The 6,611-nt window shown below is 53.1% G+C and overlaps 1 pseudogene; it reads right to left on the reverse strand.

The window, feature by feature from the left end:
• Window positions 1-641: 641 nt before the first annotated feature.
• LOC101785902 lies at window positions 642-2,242 on the reverse strand (annotated as a pseudogene).
• Between the last annotated feature and the right edge of the window lie 4,369 nt (window positions 2,243-6,611).

A 6,611-nucleotide genomic window follows, 5' to 3' on the forward strand; every position in this document is an offset into this window, starting at 1 on the left:
ACCTGGCAAGGCGACAAGGCCCCGGAGCTCCCCGTTCCGGCGAGAGCGGACAGTCACTGCGCGGTGGCGCTTCCAGTTTTTGCGGCAGTTTGAGGCCGCCCGAGCAGCTAGTAGCACCGATGCGGCGGGCGAGACCGACACGCTCACGTGGCCCTCGAGCGCGGGGTCGGCGAGGCACGCGGCCGCGGCCGCCGAAACAATTGATGATTCAGGGAAGCTGGGTCCTCTGCCTCGGAATGATGGCACCCTCCCGGTCGGATCAGGCTTTGCTTGCTGCAGCCTTTGCCGTGGTCCACCGCTCGCCGGGGAAGGAAGAAGGATCCAAAGTCTCGCGACGTTTTGGCACGGACCGGGGAGCGCGTGCCTGTCCTGCTGCTGCTACGAGTTGGTCGGATGGGTGAGCGAGTCCGACAAAGGCGACAACAGGGCATCAAACAGTCGATGCCTCTGTTCATCTCGGGGAATCGAGAACGTCCAACGCAAGAGCCTCACATTGAGATCGGAGAATGCGCCAGATGGAACCTGGAGGCTGGCCTGGAGTCGGGGTTAGCAGCTTGTGGATTTGGTTCGCGAGGAAAAAGTCCAGGGATTCAGAGATTCTTGGGGGCGAATGTCAGCTTCGCGACGCCCGTAGAATGCAGTTACATCGAATCACAAAGAGTTTAGCCGTCAGTTTAAAGTTAATGTGGTTGCACTTGTTGCTCGATCCAACAATGAATGCAAGCAAACACTCCCCAGCAATAACTGAACAGACACGTATCTTTCCTTCCTTTTTGTTGCTCAACTAATTTACAACAACAAATTACTACGACGACAAGGAGGAGGCGGCCTCCTCCAATCGCCTCCCCGGCGGGCTGCCGCCACCGCGGGGCAGCCCCTGGACCGAGCTAAGGAACGCGTAGCACAGCACCGTGAGCGCCACGGCAGGGAGCTTCCCGGCCACCAGCCCGACGAGGACGACGGCCACCAGAACCAGACCAGCAGGAAACCGGCTTCCTGCTCTGCCCTCCTCCTCCTCTTCTTCCTCCACGACGAGGACCACCGACTGCGCGTCATCGATTTCTACCGGCGCCGCAACCATCTCCTCTATGCCCTCGCTGCGGCGAGAACCCCTCAAGGAATCCGGCTCTTCGGCAACGGCGGCTTCCGTTTGATTGGCCGTGCCACGGCGGGAATCTGAGGGATCCGCCGCGATGGCATTGCCGCGGCGCGCGGAGGCGTCGGCTGCGTCGCCGTCGCTGCGGAAAGAACCTGGGGAATCCGCTTCCTTGCTCTTGCGGCCCTTGTTCAGCTTCTTGGCGCTGGCGATCAGCTTCTTCTTCCATGAACGCTTCTTCGCCTTCGAGCTGCTCGATTCGTCGAGGGCGCCGCCGCTCTTTTCCTCGGCGGAGAGGATGGAGGCCTCGCTTCCCCTGTCGGTGTCCGAGCAGCTCAGCCGCGGCGGTCCCGTCTCCGCGTCCACCTCCCGGATCGGCGAGACGCGCCCGCGGCCGTCCAGGCAAATCCGCCTCTCCGTCGCCGCCGGGCGCGGCCGTGGGCGCAGGGAGGACCTCACGGACTCGAGCAGGAAGAGCGAGAAGGAGGCGGCGGTGACGGCCGCAACCACCTCTGCTCCTCCAGATCACGAGGGAGCGCGAGGGGACACCACGCCCGCTTAACCCGCGAGGAAGCCCCAAGCCGAGGCGAAGCCGCCGCCGCGGCTTGCCGCGGCGGCGTGCGGGGCCGGCGGGAGGTCGGGCCTCGGCCGATCCGACGGCGAGACGGCGGCCGCCGGGGGAGTCGGAGGCGGAGAGGCAGGCGGCGGGGATGTCGAGGGCGAAGGGGAAACGGAGGAAGTAGGCGAAGCGGCGGCGGCGGCGGCGCTGCGCTTCCCGCGCTTGGAGGACGGGGAAGGCTGCTTCTTGAGGCGGCCATGGTTCTTGACGACCAGGTCGGCGAGGGAGGTGGGGAAGCCGGTCTGGACGGGGAGGGGCCCGGCGCGGGAGGGGCGGAGCGCGGCGAGGAGGCGGCCGAGGCGGCCGGACGGGCGTTCCTTCGGCGGGCTGGGCATCGGCGGCCGCGCCCGTCGCCGGCGAGCATAGGAGGACGCCGGCGCGCGGGCCGGGGCGGGGCCGCGGGGGTGAGATTGGGAGGGGAGAGGGGGGTTCCTGGCTTTCTGGTTGGGTTTGGTGCTCTGGGTTGGTGACTTGGGTGGCCGAGTTCGTCTCCGCTTTTTGGGCGTGCGGAGACCGAGGAGAATAGGAGGGGGGCGCGACCGCGCGAGTGGGTTTTGTTTTCGTTCAAACTTTTTTTTTCCTCCGGTGTCTCTTTTGGATGGAGGACAGGTTGGTTTTTTGTTGGCTAAATTTGAAATGGGTGAAAGGGAAGCGTGTTTGGGATGCTTTCGCAGGGAGCGGTTGAGCATGAGGATGACCGTTTTTTTAAAACAAAAAACGGGAACGTGTGTGTTATTTAAAAGCATTATATGCATAACTATCTTGCAAGAAAATATCACGAGGTTTTATGATAACACCATTTTGAGCAATCCAATCCAAATACTATCATTTTTTGCTGCACCATATACCACGTGGGTAGATTCACAACCATACAAAAATCAAGACGATTGCAACCGATATGGTCATCAAGATCTCTTTCCAATGATCGTCATCAATGATGGAGGAAAGGAAAAGCGGCACCGCTCGGTTCTTATACCTCAAGCGGCGTCGTACTCATTTTCTCTTTCTTGAGGTCATTGTACGGTTCAATAGCCATTTTTGATCGAGTATGACCTTGTAGGGCTTTAAATTTTCCAAATTTAGAAAAATTCTAATAAGCTGAATGACATGAAACATTTTGAAGTACTAGATCAATTTGGCAGCAATGTTGTTCTTGACAACAATAATATAAAACTGGATCAAAAGGTGAATACCAGTTGGCAAATAAAATGGAAGTTTAATAACCAGTTTTCTGCTAGTTCAGCCTTCAATGTCAATCCATCATACTCGTCGTTATTTGGGCAACGATGGCATGCTTTTCCTTTCCTGATTGCTACACCAAAACCAGGGAAGCATTGCCAATTCATGCAAACCTCGTGCCATTAGGTCCATCATCTTGGATAGCTCTTTCCACACGTCACCTTCGTATGAACTGTTTATGTAACTACAAGTTGTTTCTCTCATGAATGCCGATAAGGATGATGGTGACCCTCCAAACTACTTCTTAGACACCAAAATCCAAGATTTTGCAATGGCCATTTGTTTGTCATATTGTAAGCTTCATCCTGTTCATGGTTTTAGATAGATGGTTAACGCAGCCATCACTCTAGTTGAAACCTCAGAAACATAGTATTAGAAACCCACTAATTGTTTTACTAGTTTTTTCATCTCTCTTAGAATTTTTTTGATATATTTCGTGCAGGAGGCACCACAGAATGAAGTTGTCCCGAGTCTGGGCCTGTTCGTTTCAGCTTATTCAGCCGGCTTATCAGCCACCAAACAATGTTTTCATCTCACAACAAATAAGCCGTTTCAGCTTTTCAGCCGGCTTATAAGCTGAAGCGAACAGTCCGGCTTATAAGCTGAAGCGAACAGTCCAGTGAAAGGTCAATGCGTTTTCTTAGTGGGCCTGTCACATGCTTGCACGTGAAATTACCTGGGGCTGTCACATTTGTTTAACCGGGGTTCAGTGCTCTCTGAAAGACAGCTGGTTGACATGACATACATGCAATATGCTTGCCATCTTCTAAAATAATGTGGATTTTTTTAATACTTAATCGGGATTCATGGAGTTAGCTAACGAATAACGAGAACGATCCACATTCATTCTACTATATTATATTACGTTTGTCACGGGATCTTGTATGGAATGAGTGGTTGCTGGTCGCACGATGAGATTGTTTTGTGTTGTGTGCGTGATTCGTCAACGCATAAGGGGCCAAGAGGAAAATCCCCGCATTTCTCCGCTTCAAACAAGAAGTGGCTTTACGAAGCAATCTCCTTAAAAGGTCATCGAGGTAAGGGGTGAAGGCATTTTTTTGTGGCCCGGGCCAGCCACATGGTTGCACGTGAAAAGCCGGACGACATCTTGCGGACCTGTGAAAGGCGGCTGGTTCGACGTGGTACTAGCAACATGCTCGTTGGTCCTCTAAAATAATGTGGGATTGGGCAGAGAATCAGGGTTCGTGGCGTACGTTAAACCGGCAGCGCGAGAAGGGATCATCCAGAGTCGCTGACGTGGTAATATATTACGATTATATTAACAAGATGGAGAGATCAACGGGTGGCCCGCTGGCTGCGTGCGTAGCGAGGAGCACGATTCTTCTGCAGCGACGCTAGCTGCATCTCGTAAGCACCCAACCCCTGCGTGCGTGACAACCGACTCCCTAGCTCGGCCGCCAACGCGACACACGACGAGGTCCCTGGTCCAGGCCGTCTCCGTCACGGCCGGTCTCGTCACATAGCAGCGTGACTTCAACCCTCGCGACCCGGGCTTCGCACAGCTTACAGCGCCATGCCGTGCGGCGTACGAGGAGGAGCGCGCCGGCCGGCCGGCCGGGCCTGGAATTTCCACGGGAAGACCAGTGCCCTGTGCCCTGCCCTGCGTGTTGGAGAACCTCTGAATCAGGCGGGCTCCACCGACTCGAGTGGGCCCGCTCCTCCGGCGCCGGCACCGGCGGCTGGGATGCGGACGTTGAGCTACACCAACAGGGGCCTCACCGTGGTCAACGACGTGCTGCTCCTGGCGGAGGAGGACCCCTTTCCGCTCCTTCCCGCGGCCTCGCCCGCGCGCCACCACCTGGACAGCGCCGGCGCGTCGCGTCTAGTGGAGGATTTCCTGCGCGTCAGGGTCTGGGACGGGCTCCCGGCTGACAGGCTCGCTCTGGCCTCCATCGGCGTTTCGCTGCTGGTCTTCCTCAGCGGCGCCGGCGGCAGGACCAGCTCCGCGCGGGGGGGTCGACTTAGCCGACGGCAGCAGCCGATCGAGGGTCAGCTGCGCGGGCGTGCCAGACAAGGTTGCGGCCCTGTCCGAGGTCTGGGATGAGCTCGACCTCGTCCGCCCCGCGGGCGTGTCCGTCCTCCACGAGATCGCGCTTCGAATGGTCCGTGCCGGCTGCACCAAGGAGCTCTTCCGGGCATTCGCGAACGCTGCTTGCGATGTGCTATACAGGTAATGCTTCCGATTTCTGCCTCGTCAATGGATTTTGTTTGCATTTTGATTGGCCATTGGCCTCCTCTCCCTCTGGCTTGCTCTCACGGATCTCGCGAAAAAAGAGAACGGAAGGAACAGAGAAAACGGAAGGAAAAGAGAAAGATGGAGGCATGGGCAGTATCGTCAATTCAAATGCCAAAATAATGAAAAAAGGAAACAAAACATATTAGAAATAGAAAATGTCAACAAATCAAGCAGGTGTCAAAACTGCGAAGGTCATTATTTCGAGTGTTAAAATTGCGAAGTCACGAGTGTCAAAATTGCGAAGTCACGTATTTCCAGTATCAATATCGCAAATTTCTCGCATCCAATGCGAGGAAATTTCAGTTTCTCAGGAAAGTCGGCGTGGTACAGCGGCTATTCCTCGGTCAGCGTTGGAGAATGATGGAGCTGATGACCGCAAAGTCTACCTCACTACCTGCCGGTGTCTGATCGGATGCAGAGCAGTACCATGACAATTACCGAGTGAAAGCGCCCCCAAAATACTAGATGTACTCCTTTATCCCTAATATATTTAAATAAATTTACTATGAAAATAGAGCCAACGATCCCAACGATACTAATTATGTATCATAAATATATATATATATATATATATATATATATATATATATATATATTTGGTCGAAGTTGATTACGTTTGACTTCTCAGAATCTAAGTAGATTCTCCGATTTTTTTTTGAACGAGAACAATCTCCTTTTGTCATTTGAAAGATGGAAAATAATTTTGTTATTTATTAAGCCTATGTACCATTTCCGTATGAAACCTTGCCCGCATATATAGCCAAATCTCGCTTGGCTCTCCGTTTTCTACGGCGATGGGGGAGCTTTGCAGCATTTATTGCAAATTTTTTTCGCCAGGATCTTTTCTGTAATGAATTTCGTTTTTTTAATCATGTAGTATAAGATGTCTCAGGGTGTCTTCTGTCAGTTTTTTTTTTTTTGCAAATTTTGGGCACGTCACTTTTAACGGATGTGTTTTGTTTTCTGTATATGTCCCCCAACTAGTTAGGCTCTAGTCTTTTTTTTAACCTTGTATTAGGCTCTGTAAGCTGTACGAAGCCGATATTTTAGGCTATGGTATTTGCCGATATTCCATTTCTCGTTTACTTATTCATGTTTGTTTCAGCTCGCAAATTGTGGATTGCAGCATGTACATCGTTACAATTTGCTAGCTGAAATAAACAGGCCTAGACTGTGACGGTTCATACACCAGATTGTAACAATCTAACATTCTCCTTCCCTGCAACGTGCAATCCACGATCTGCAACTAAAATAAAAATGGCCTAAGACTGGAGCAGGATCTAGATGGAACCTGTTGCTCGTCTTCATACTCACAGCAGAACAAAAATGAGAACAGAAATCCCCGGACCTCCTCAACCGTGAGGCATTTTATATTAACATGCCCACTCCAGTTGTCTCTA

Source organism: Setaria italica, chromosome IX (assembly GCF_000263155.2).
Source record: "Setaria italica strain Yugu1 chromosome IX, Setaria_italica_v2.0, whole genome shotgun sequence".
NCBI classification, from domain to species: domain Eukaryota; kingdom Viridiplantae; phylum Streptophyta; class Magnoliopsida; order Poales; family Poaceae; genus Setaria; species Setaria italica.